The 12,501-nt window shown below is 43.0% G+C and overlaps 1 pseudogene; it reads right to left on the reverse strand.

Moving 5' to 3' along the window:
• Window positions 1-2,273: 2,273 nt before the first annotated feature.
• Window positions 2,274-12,501, reverse strand: part of LOC137498434 (putative nuclease HARBI1) — a 64,915-nt pseudogene continuing 54,687 nt past the window's right edge.

The following is a 12,501-nucleotide window of genomic DNA, read 5'->3' on the forward strand; positions in this document are numbered from 1 at the left end:
TGGTAGTCAGTAGTCTTCTGCCGGAAAGCGTTCGTGATAAGAAACGTTGCAACTGGACTGCGTTCTGCTTTGTTTCCCCATAAATGAGGAACATATCAACGTACTCGTCATTGGAGTACACCGTGAGAGAATGAATACGTGCTGTGATGTGACCTGGTAAGTGTGCATAAACATTATGTGTCCGTTAAAATTCGGCACTGTCTAACGCCAAAAAAAAGAAAAGAAAGCATGCATGACGTGTGAATCGAACCAAATACTAAGGACCAATATGCAAACATGTGATTTATTGCACCTTGAAATAAACCAGGTACCCGTAATACGATCGAATTAATAGGTTATGCCACGTGTTCTGTAATGTGAAGAAGTAAAATGAACACTGCAAAACATCAATGAAGACTTTGACATAGATATTAACTTTCGAGGTGGAACTCTTTTTTACGTGTGGCCCCCGTAGCCCGCTCCCCCGCCGTGACCATCGAATCAATCTACATGGCCTCCGACATGCTATTAATTTCTAAGAAGAAAAGAGATAGCTGGGTAGAGTGGGAAGTGATACAAGGAGTATCTGCCTGTTTCCATGTCAGACACGTTACCAGGCGAGATTGTGTTAGGTATATGGTGTTGAAGTATGGTATTGAAGGGTCAGGGAAAAACCACATAGGCAGAAAGAAGAAAGAGCCTACATGTAAAACCTGACATCTTTTGATAGCACATGCAAGGATGTGGGCTAGAAAAAGACCAGAGGTTGTGTTAGTTAGGAACAGGTAACATGCACAAAACAAAAACCCATTCCTCGCCATTCCATCGCCTGGGGATCAGTCCGTCTGGGCACTGCTGTGACTAGCGCGGTCCTTGCCGGCTGCGGAGCCATGCGTCGAGTACCACTAGGGCCTGTCGCACGGCTCCACCTCCTTGGGGTACATCGTACCCAGTCTCCGATCCCGGAGAATGAGGACAAGCCCGCCGAGGCGGGGGCCTCCTGGAAGAGGGTGGGTCATGGCGCCGGGCCTCCTTCCTCTCTGCCCGCGCCATGGCCCGGTAGACAGGGCAACTGCGATGGGAGGCCGGGTGGCCCCCCGAGCAGTTGGCGCACACCGGCGCCTCCCTAAGTGCTACGCAGGCCGTGTAGTGGTGATCACCACCACAGCCGTTGCACTTCACCTCAAACCCACAGGTGACCTGACGGTGGCCCCACCTCAGACAGCGGAAACACTGCAACAGCTGCTGAGGGGGACGTTTTACTCTCACCTGACTACCGCTACCCGTTGAGGTCCTCTCCTGATTGGCTCCTCGGTTGACTGCTGTCCTGGGAGCAGTCTTGGGTTGCGGCTGGGCGGCCTTCTTCTGATGGGCTGGCGTCGCCTTCTGCTTCCTGGTCCGGCGTCGTCTTCTTCTTCCCGGGGGTTTCTTCTCGGCAGGGGAAGAGACCTCGTCCTGGTGGCCTTCCCCCCGGCCTGGTGACCCCGGGGTAGCTGGTGGCTTCGCTCCGTCGCCGTCTTCTTCCTTCTCCTGGCTGGCGGCGGCGGCGTCGGTCGGTGCTACGACCTGACTGCGTTCCCTGTCCTGTTGGGCGCACATCGAGGTCTGCAGCTGGACAGACTAGCTGGCAGGCTGGGCCTGGACAGCAGCCTCAGAATGCCAGGGGGCGTCCTCCTCTACTGCTGTGGTGCCGTCCGCCGTCCCGGGCGCTTTCCTGGATTGCACCCGGGTAACGGGCCCTTTCTGGTAGGCCCGCGTCTGCGTCCACTTCGTGGAGATGGTCCATGGAGGAGCGGTCTGCGTCCACTTCGCAGTACCGAGCCGCTCAGCCTGGGCCGCACAGTCGCGGCGCCAGGGGCAGCATGCTCCACCTCCGTGGTGGCGTCGCTGGTCTCCGGCTGGGTGGCCTGGACTAGGTCGGAGTTAACCGCCCTATGCCTCTGCCTTCGCGGCGTCGGGGTGACGGCCTCCCTGGTCTCCGTCGTGGCCCTGACTGCGCCGGCGTTCATCCCTGCACTCCGTCCCTCCCTGGCAGACGGATGACCTGAAACAGAGTAGAAAGCTCCTTCTCTGCGTCGCGCATCCGCTCCTGGTCTTGATGCCTGATGATGAGACCTCCTGGCAGGAAGCTCTCGACGGACATGTTTGTCGAGATGATGCTGCCTCCATGGCGAGGGCGCCGCATTCTGCCCAGGACTAGGCCCCGTTCAGAAGATACAGGGCGCCCCGGCCTGTAGTACACGAGCAGCGCCTCGTACTCCGGGTCGGTGTAGCCTTCGGAGAAGAAGAAGCCATCAGGGGGGTCGCACCCGTCCCTGCACGGCTCCGTCTCCACCTCGATCACCGGCTCCCCCTGCTGCAGCTCCGGCTCCGGTGCAGGCGACTCGTCCGCTGTAGTCATCACGTTGTCCTCCGCTGCCCAGAAGTAGTGGGGCGATCGCCACACGTCCGACTTCTTCATCCTGGTCCTCCTGAAAGAGAATATGCGAGCACTGAGAAGTGCTCAGCTCAGACAAAGCTCTTTCGAAGTCGTACTAATAAGTACAGCTGCCTGGTTAGCACTTGAAAAGCACTGAGCGCCTGGCAAGGAGAGAGAAAGCGCAGCGAGAGGCACGTACGTCCTTTCACTACGACAGTCAGCTCGTCCTTGTCGAGGTGGAACGGCCATGCCTAAGTACTTAAACTCTAGCATGTGCTACGTGCGTTTTCTCTCTGGCCGAATCGGTTACTGGTTGGAGCACAACGTGTGTGAGTATCGGCAGCGTAGTGGTTATAAAGTACCGTAAGGCAAGTTTTTTCAACGACGTTCCATTTCAGCGGGGATACAATAATAATCAATTTTATTTTTCCTATTGGTTTTAAGGAATTCGCTCCAATTTGGCGTCTTTCCCTTAAGGATGGGTGGGGCAAGGATTGGGAAGGAAATCGGCCTTGGTCTTTTACTAAGGTATCGTCCCGGTATTTGCCTGGTAGTGAGAATGGGAAATCGAGGAGAACCATTTTCATCACGGCCAGCATATGATGATGCCAAGCTTTGTTAACATGGAAATATTGCTTAATCGTGTTAACTGGCGATAGTTTGTGTCATGATTGTCTTAAGCTGGGTTCACACGGTGTGAGTGGACTCGGAGCGAGAGGGCTAGCATGAAGCGTGCACATCTCCTGGCCAGCTACTCGCATGTACTGGGTGTTCACACGACGTTGTACTCGCGTCTGAATTAAGGTGGCGGACCTCGTAAGGGAAGGGATATCAGCTGTTGCTGATATGTTAATTGTCGAGTTAGTGAATAGTGGTGGAGGAATAAAAAGAAATGTGGGCGCGAGAGTGGATTCTACAACATAGTGCATTCGGTGCATTGACAACTTCTTTACGTGAAGTCCTACAGGAGGATGGAAGCACATTTAAAAATCACATACGACTCACTGCTATCCAGTTCGATTAGCTTCTACAGATTATTAAAATACAGATACAGAAACGCGACACAAATATGAGAGCGGCTTCACCTGCCCATCTAACACTCCAGGTTACACTACGGTACTTGGCGACTTGTGACTGCCTCAGATCTTTGGAATCTTTATATCGAGTTCCGAAGACTACAATATCCACGTTTTTGCGGGCTGTGTTGGACGCAATCTATGATGCGCTGAAGGTATACGTTATAGTGTGTTCGCATGTATCATTTATGAAGTGTCCGGCTCCATGGCTAGACGGTTAGCATACTGGCCTGTGGTCACAAGGGTACCGAGTTCGATTCCCGCCAGGGTCGGGAATTTTAACCATAATTGGTTAATTCCCCTGGCACGGGGACTGGCTGTATGTTGTCGTCTTAAACATTATTTCATCCTCACCACGACGTGCAGGTCGCCTACGGGAGTCAAATAAAGAGACCTGCACCTGGGGAGCCGAAGTCCTCGGACACATCCCGGCACTAAAAGCCAAACGCCATTTCATTTATGAAGTGTCAAAGAATATAATACATTGTTAAACATTCACTCAGCCCGGTTATATTGAGTGGTTTACAATGTAGGTATTATATTCTTTGACCCTTTAATAAATGATGGATAACAACAGAGTAATAAATAAATAAATCTATATATATAAAGTAGCTTGTCCTGACTGACTGACTGACTGACTGACTGATTCATCATCGCCGAGCCAAAACTACTGGACATAAAGAAATGAAATTTTGGGGATATATTCATATTAAGATGTAGGTGCTCGCTAAGAGAGGATTTTTGGATATTCCGTCGCTAAGGGGGTGAAAAGGGGGGTGAAACTTTAAAATGAGTGTATCTATATCTCAAAACTTTAAAAGTTTACAGGTGTAAAATTTGGTATTTAGAATCTTCTTTAAAAATAAGGAAACACGTATTTTTTTGTTTTCAGAAAATCCCAATAGGACGGATGAAAAAGGGTGAAAATGGGGGAAATTGGGTTGAATGCCTTTAATCAGGATACCGGTACTTATATCTCAGAAACTGAAGATATTACAGACCTGAAAATTGGTACTTTTGATCTTTTTTAAAAATAAAGAAACACGTATTTTTTTTGTTTTTCGAAAATCCAATTAATGGGAGGGTGAAAAGGGGGTGAATTTTTAAAATGTGTGAATCTATATCTCCAAACTTTTAAAGTTCACAGATGTAAAAATTGGTATTTAGAATCTTCATTAAAAATAAAGAAACACGTATATTTTGTTTTCGGAAAATCCTAATAGGAAGGGTGGGAAAGGTTGAAAAAGGGGTCGAATGCATTTCATGAGTCTACTTATATTTCAGGACCTGAAGATATTACAGACCTGAAAACTGGTGTTTGGGATCTCCTTTAAAAATAAAGTAACACGTATTTTTTGTTTGTGGAAAATACAATAAATGGGGGGGGGGGGGGTGAAAATTGGGTGATTTTTTTAAATGAGTGTATCTATTTCTCAAAACTTTTTAAGTTTATAGATGTAAAAATTGGTATTTAGAATCTCCTTTAAAAATAAAGAAACATGTATTCTTTTGTTTTCGGAAAATCCCAATAGGAAGGGTGTAAAAGGGTGAATAATGGGTTGAATGCCTTTCATGGGGCTACTTATATTTCAGAACCTGAAGATATTACAGACCTGAAAATTGGTATTTTGGATCTACTTTAAAAGTAAAGAAACACGTACTTTTCGTTTTTGGAAAATCCAAATATTGGGGGGTGAACAGGGGGGGGGTGAATTTTTTAAAATGAATGTGTCTACATCTTAAAACTTTAAAATTTACAGATGTAAAAATTGGTATTTAGAATCTCCTTTAAAAATAAAGAAATATGTATTCTTTTGTTTTCGGAAAATCCCAATAGGAGGGGTGTAAAAGGGTGAAAAATAGGTTGAATGCCTTTAATGAGGATACACATATCTCAGAAACGAAAGATATTACAGAACTGATAATTCGCATATGGGATCTCTTTTACAAATAAAGAAACACGTATTTTTTAGTTTTTGGAAAAGCCAATTAATGGCGGTTAAACAGGAGTGACAAATTGGTGTGAATTTTTGAAAGACTATATCTACAGAATATCTTGGAAACGTAAAATGTTACAGACGTAAAAAGTGGGTGTAAATCTCCTGTAAATGTAAAGAAATATAGGTGATTTGTTTTCGGAAACTCCACTTAAGGGGAACTCAAAAGGAGTGAAATTTTAAAATGAGAATTTTTACACTATATCTAAAGAATTTAACATGTTACAGAAGTGAAAAATGGTATTTTTTATCTCTATTAAAGAAAAGTATATTTTTAGTTTTCGGCAATACCACTTGGGTGGAAGGGGGGGGTGGTAAAAGTGACTGAAAATGGTGATGAATTCTTTTAATTAGGCTACTGATATCTCAAAAATGAAGATGTTACAGACGTGAAATTTGATATTTGCAATCTGTTTTAAAAGTAAAGAAACACGTATTCTCGGAAAATCCATTGAAGGAGTGAGGGGGGGGGGGTGAAAGAATTGAAAAATTAATTGTATGAGAATACGTGCATCTAATAAAAACTAAAGTTGTTACAGACGTGAAAATTCATATTTGGATCTCCTTTAAAAACAAAGAAAAACGCGTTTTGGTGGGGAAACCATCTTGGAGGGCGGGAGTGTAAAGGAGTTGAATTCCTTTCATGAGGACACATAAATCAAAGACTGAAGGAGTTAGAGTCGTGATAATTGGTATTTAGAAGATCCTTTACTATTAAAGAAACAAGTATCTTTTGCGGGAAAATTCACTTAGGGGAGGGGGGATTATTGAGAAATGAAGTGAAAAAAGGAAATTATTTTTATGGGGATACTTATATCTCAAAACTGAAGGTAATAGACGTGAACATTGGTGATTGGAATCTCCCTTAAACATAAATAAACAAGCATTCTTTTAATTTTTGGGGGATCGGGGGGGGGGGGGGGTTGGCGGTAAATAAACTTAACGGCGGTGGGGTGTAGAAGGAGGTGAGACCAATTGATTTTACTGTTATTAATGTACTTATAAGGATCCTCCGTTGCTCAGGCGGCAGCGCGCCGGCCTCTCACAGCTGGGTTCCGGGGTTCAAATCCCGGTCACTCCATGTGGCATTCGTGCTGGACAAAACGGGGGTGGGACAGGTTTTTCTCCGGATACTCCGGTTTTCCCTGTCATCAGCCATTCCAGCAACACATAATAGTAATAATAATAATAATAATAATATTCCGGACCGTCGTCAAATGTGCGGACCGCGCTGGAAACGGCTCCTGGACGGGTAATGACTAAGAATGCAGTCCGGCCGCGGGTTCAGTGCCGCCAAGGCACCCAATATGACACCACGCCGGATCTCCTGAAGGATTTTATCCATATTAAAAATATTATAGGAAAAGATGGCAAAGATTTACGGACCCAACTCACCGGCAGGAATACCTGAGCCTAGCCCGGGAAGTACGAAATCGATTGCTGGAAAGGAAGATTTAAAAGTGGGAGGAAACGTGCCGTAAAATCATAGAAAACCAGTCAGATCGGGAATTTTGGTGGATTCTCGCAGCAAACGAGTCAGATCGCGAATTTCGGCGGATTATATATCTAATACAATAAGCATTCAATTATACATTTGAGTATAATACCGTAGCGAAGCACGGGTATCTTGCTAGTCTATATATATAAAATAACTTGTCCTGACTGACTGACTGACTGATTCATCATCGCCGAGCCAAAACTACTGGACATAAAGAAATGAAATTTTGGGGATATATTCATATTAAGATGTAGGTGCTCGCTAAGAGAGGATTTTTCGATATTCCGTCGCTAAGGGGGTGAAAAGGGGGGTGAAATTTTAAAAAGAGTGTATCTATATCTCAAAACTTTAAAAGTTTACAGATGTAAAAATTGGTATTTAGAATTTTCTTTTAAAATAAGGATACACGTATTTTTTTGTTTTCTGAAAACCCCAATAGGAGGGGTGAAAAAGGGTGAAAATGGGGAAAAATGGGTTGAATGCCTTCAATCAGGATACCGGTACTTATATCTCAGAAACTGAAGATATTACAGACCTGAAAATTGGTACTTTTGATCTCTTTTCAAAATAAAGAAACACGATTTTTTTTGTTTTTGTAAAATCCAATTAATGGGAGGGTGAAAAGGGGGCGAATTTTTAAATTTGAGTGAATCTCTATCTCCAAACTTTTAAAGTTTGCAGATGTAAAAACTGGTATTTAGAATCTTCATTAAAAATAAAGAAACACGAATTTTTTTGTTTTCGGAAAATCGCAATAGGAGGAATGAAAAGGGGTGGAAAATGGGTTGAATGCCTTTAATGAGGTTACTTATATCTCAGAAACTGAAGATATTACAGACCTGAAAATCGGTGTTTGGGATCTCCTTTAAAAATAAAGAAACACGTATTTTTTTGTTTCTGGAAAATCCAATTAAGGGAGGGGGTGAAAAGGGGGTAATATTTTAAAATGAGTGTATCTATATCTCAAAACTTTTAAAGGTTATAGATGTGAAAATTGGTATTTAGAATCTCCTTTAAAAATAAAGAAACACGTATATTTTGTTTTCGGAAAATCCAATTAATGGCGGTTAAACAGGAGTGACAAATTGGGCTGAATTTTTGAAAGACTATATCTACAGAATATCTTGGAAACGTAAAATGTTTCAGACGTAAAAAGTGGGTGTTTGGAATCTCCTGTAAATGTAAAGAAACATAGGTGATTTGTTTTTGGAAACTCCACTTAAGGGGAACTCAAAAGGGGTGAAATTTTGAAATGAGAATTTTTACAGTATATCTAAAAAACTTAACATGTTACAGAAGTGAAAAATGGTATTTTTTTATCTCTATTAAACATAAAGAAACGTGTATTTTTAGTTTTCGGAAATATCACCTGGGTGGAGGGGGGGGGGATTAAAGTGACTGAAAATGGTGTTGAATTCTTTTAATTAGGCTACTGATATATCAAAAATTAAGATTTTACAGACGTGAAATTTGATATTTTCAATCTGCTTTAAAAGTAAAAATACACGTATTCTCTTAAAATCCAATGAAGCGGGGGGGGGGGGGGTGAACGAATTGAAAAATTAATTGGCTTAATTGTATGAGAATACATACATCTAATAAAAACTAAAGTTATTACAGATGTGAAAATTCGTATTTGGATCTCCTTTAAAAACAAAGAAAAACGCGTTTTGGGCGGGAAACCATCTTGGAGGGCGGGAGTGTAAAGGAGTTGAATTCCTTTCATGAGGACACATAAATCAAAAACTGAAGAAGTTAGAGTCGTGATAATTGGTATTTAGAAGATCCTTTACTATTAAAGAAACAAGTATTTTTTTCGAGAAAGTTCACTTAGGGGGGGGGGGAGTAGTGTGAAATGAAGTGAAAAAATTAAATTACTTTTATGGGGATACTTATATCTCAAAACTGAAGGTAATAGACGTGAACATTGGTGTTTGGAATCTCCCTTAAACATAAAGAAACAAGCCTTCTTTTCATTTCTTTTTGTGGGGGGGGGGGGGTTGGCGGTAAATAAACTTAACGGCGGTGGGGTGTAGAAGGAGGTGAGACCAATTGATTTTACTGTTATTAATGTACTTACAAGGATCCTCCGTTGCTCAGGCGGCACCGCGCCGGCCTCTCAAAGCTGGGTTCCGTGGTTCAAATCCCGGTCACTCCATGTGACATTCGTGCTGGACAAAACGGAGGCGGGACAGGTTGTTCTCCGGATACTCTGGTTTTCTCTGTCATCAGCCATTCCAGCAACACATAATAATAATAATAATAATAATAATAATAATAATAATAATAATAATAATAATAATAATAATAATAATAATAATAATAATCAGTCTAGCTCGAGCGGTCGAGGAGAGAGGTTGCGTAGTGAAGTGCGTGCTGTAAACATGGTCGGCATTGAACAGTACCGGGCCGCTATTGGGAAATGGCAGGCAAGGCAGAAGAAGGAGACCAGGAATGGATTGGTGGTAAGTACGGACGGATTAAAAATGAGTGAAGCGGTGCTGGTAGTGACAGTGATAGCGGTGCTACTGGTTATTGGGGGGGTGGAAGTAAACCCAGGCCCAAATACCAGTGGAAAATATAGTACGGAGGATTTGGCCGCACTCAGGGTGGTTGTAAGTGAAGTTATGCAGGAAAAGTGTCAATGGGACAAGGTGCAGGAAATAAAGGACATGATGGAGGAGCAGAGAAAGGAGATAGGGAACATGAAGAAATGGCTTGAAACGAAGGCAGAGGAATCGAGCAGGAGAGTGGACAATAATGAGAAAGAAATCGAGTTATTGAGAGGGGAAGTGAAACATCTGAAAGAGGAGGTGATGAAGATGAAGAAAGAAGCGGAGGGGTACAGGCAGGAGAGATTGGAGAAAGCCATATTTATATATGGAGTTGAGGAAGGGGCGAGGGAGAGCAAGATTGAACTGATATTTAAGGTGGTGGAAGTTATACGTGATTCAATGAAGATAAACTTTAGTCAGATAGACATAGACGATGTAGAGAGAATTGGTAAGACTAAAGGTCGGAGGCCAATTAGGGTTAAACTTTTATCTACCCTAATGGCAGAAATTGTGGTAGGTAACAGTAAGAATTTACAGGGACAGAAAATAAGGGTGAAAAGAGACATGGGAAGAGAAGGAAGTGAAAATATGAAGATCTTGAATAGGCACCTATGGAGAGCGAGGAACCAGGGGCTAAAGGCCCGAATAAGAGGTCTGAGGTTGGAGGTGACAAACGGGCGATGGGTTAGAGTACATTCAGTGACGAAGCTAAAGGAGATGGACGAAAACGAGAGGGTTGAGGGTGGTGAGAGGACAAGGCAAGATGGGAAGAAGAAAGATGAAAAGAAGAGGAGGAGGGACGTGGCAGGAGAGGAGAGCATCTCAGAAGAGAATGGGCAGTGCAGCCGGGAGACAGAAGATCAAGATAGTGAAGTGGACGGTGAGAGTGAGCAGCAAGAAACTGGGAGAGTAGAGTGTAGTGTTGCAGTGAGCAAGAAAGGACAAGGGAAGGTGGATTCAGAAGTCCAAAATAGTGAGGGGGGTGAGTGGGGGTGAGCAGCAAGAAGCGGTGAGAGCAGGGTGCAGTGGTGTAGTGAACAAGAAAGGTCAAGAGGAGACAGATCGACAGGAAGGTAAAAAAATTATGAGTAAAGTCAGAAGTAAGAGCTTAAAAGACATACGGGGAAAAGTACGTAAAGGGATGGAGGATACAGAGGACGAGAGGTCGATAACTACTAGAAGTAAGAATAGAGGGGGAGACCTAGAAGGGAGGGTGGGAAAGTTATAACTATATTGGAAAATAGGATGTGTGAATATTGAGGGACTAAGGAACAAATTAGGAAACAAGAAAGTTCGGGAAGTAATTGAAAGTTTTGATGTTGTGGCACTCTTGGAGACGTGGTTGGAAACAGGGAGGGAGATTTCATGGAAGGGGTTTGGGATAAAATATAAATATAGAAGAAAAGAGAGGAATAAGGGACGAGCACCAGGAGGGATGATAGTTCTAATTAGGGAAGAAATTAGTGAAAGAGTAGAGGATATAGAGACCGATATGATGGAAACCATATGGCTGAGATTGAATTTGGGAGGGGGTGAGGGAAGGAGGAAGAAAATAAATCTAGCTTTTGTTTACTGCCACCCTAGTAATTCAGCATATGCAAATAAATATTTTTTTGAAGAGTTATTGGTGGATATTGGTAGGATAAGGGGAATGTATCCAGGTGAGGAGGATATGTTGTTATTTGGGGACTGGAACGCGAGAATAGGGGAACAGAGCCCAGTTTATAGTAGGGAGGATGGAATGTGTTTGTTGGAAAGTAGAAGGAGTGAGGACAAAATTACAAATAGTTATGGAAAGAAGCTCCTAGAGATGTGTGCTGTGGGAAATTTGTATATTCTGAATGGGTGGATAGAGGGTGACAGGACGGGGAAATTGACATATGTTACTGAGAAGGGTGGTAGTGTGATAGATATGGTTTTAAGTTCGGAAGGGATGATTGAGGAAGTTGTAAGAATGGAAATAAGAGACTGGATTGAATCACACCATTTCCCGGTGAGGGTTATGCTGAAAAGGGAGGAAGAGAAGTGTACAATGAAGGAAGATGAGACAAATGATAAACGAGGGAGTGGTTATTATAAGTATAAATGGACAGAGAAGGTGGGCCGGGATTGGAATAGGGTAGTAAAAGAGGAGTTACATCTTCTGAAATATGGGTGGGAAGGGGCATTAGAAGAGAATAATACTGATAAAGCCTTGGAATTGTTGCTACATCCAATAAAGATGATAGCGCAGAAGGCGAAAGCTAGAAAGAGAAATAAGAAAGAGGGAGAAGAATGGTTTAATAGGGAGTGTGAAGGAATGCGGAGGAAGGTGATGGACGCGTTAGGAGAATATAGAAGGAAAGGTGGGAGCCAAGAAAGGGAGTTTTTCTGTAGATTGAGGAAGGAGTATAAAAAGAAAATTTGTGAGACAAAAAAGACGTGGTTAGAGGAACAAATGGAAGCCATAAATAATGACTGCAAGACAAATAATTTTGAGAGAGTTTGGGATAAGATTAATAACATTATTAAGGGTGGAAGGAATATAGAGAGAACGAGTATTGAGGAAGTGCAATGGGTCAGGCACTTTGATGAATTACTAGGGAAAAAGGGGGATGAAAGATGGAGAGGTTCGGGAGAAGAAGTAATTTGGAGGAATAGGAGAGGTGGCAATTTATGACCTGGATAAAGAGATAACAAGAGCGGAAATCCTGAGAGTGATAAGCAGAGCCAGAGCGAAGTCGGCCGGGGGGTGTAATGGTATAAATAACAAGTTTTGGAAGGAAATCAGTAAAAATGAGATAATGATAGAGGGCATGGTTAAACTATTCAATAGGATATTTGAGGGAGGTAATTACCCTAAGGAATGGGAAACAGGAATTATATGCCCTATATACAAGGGGAAGGGTAGTAGGAACAATGTGAACAGTTATAGAGGTATATCTCTGTTGGATTCTTTGAGTAAAATATATACTGGTGTGTTAGCGAACAGAATAAG

This window comes from Anabrus simplex, chromosome 1 (genome assembly GCF_040414725.1).
Source record: "Anabrus simplex isolate iqAnaSimp1 chromosome 1, ASM4041472v1, whole genome shotgun sequence".
NCBI classification, from domain to species: domain Eukaryota; kingdom Metazoa; phylum Arthropoda; class Insecta; order Orthoptera; family Tettigoniidae; genus Anabrus; species Anabrus simplex.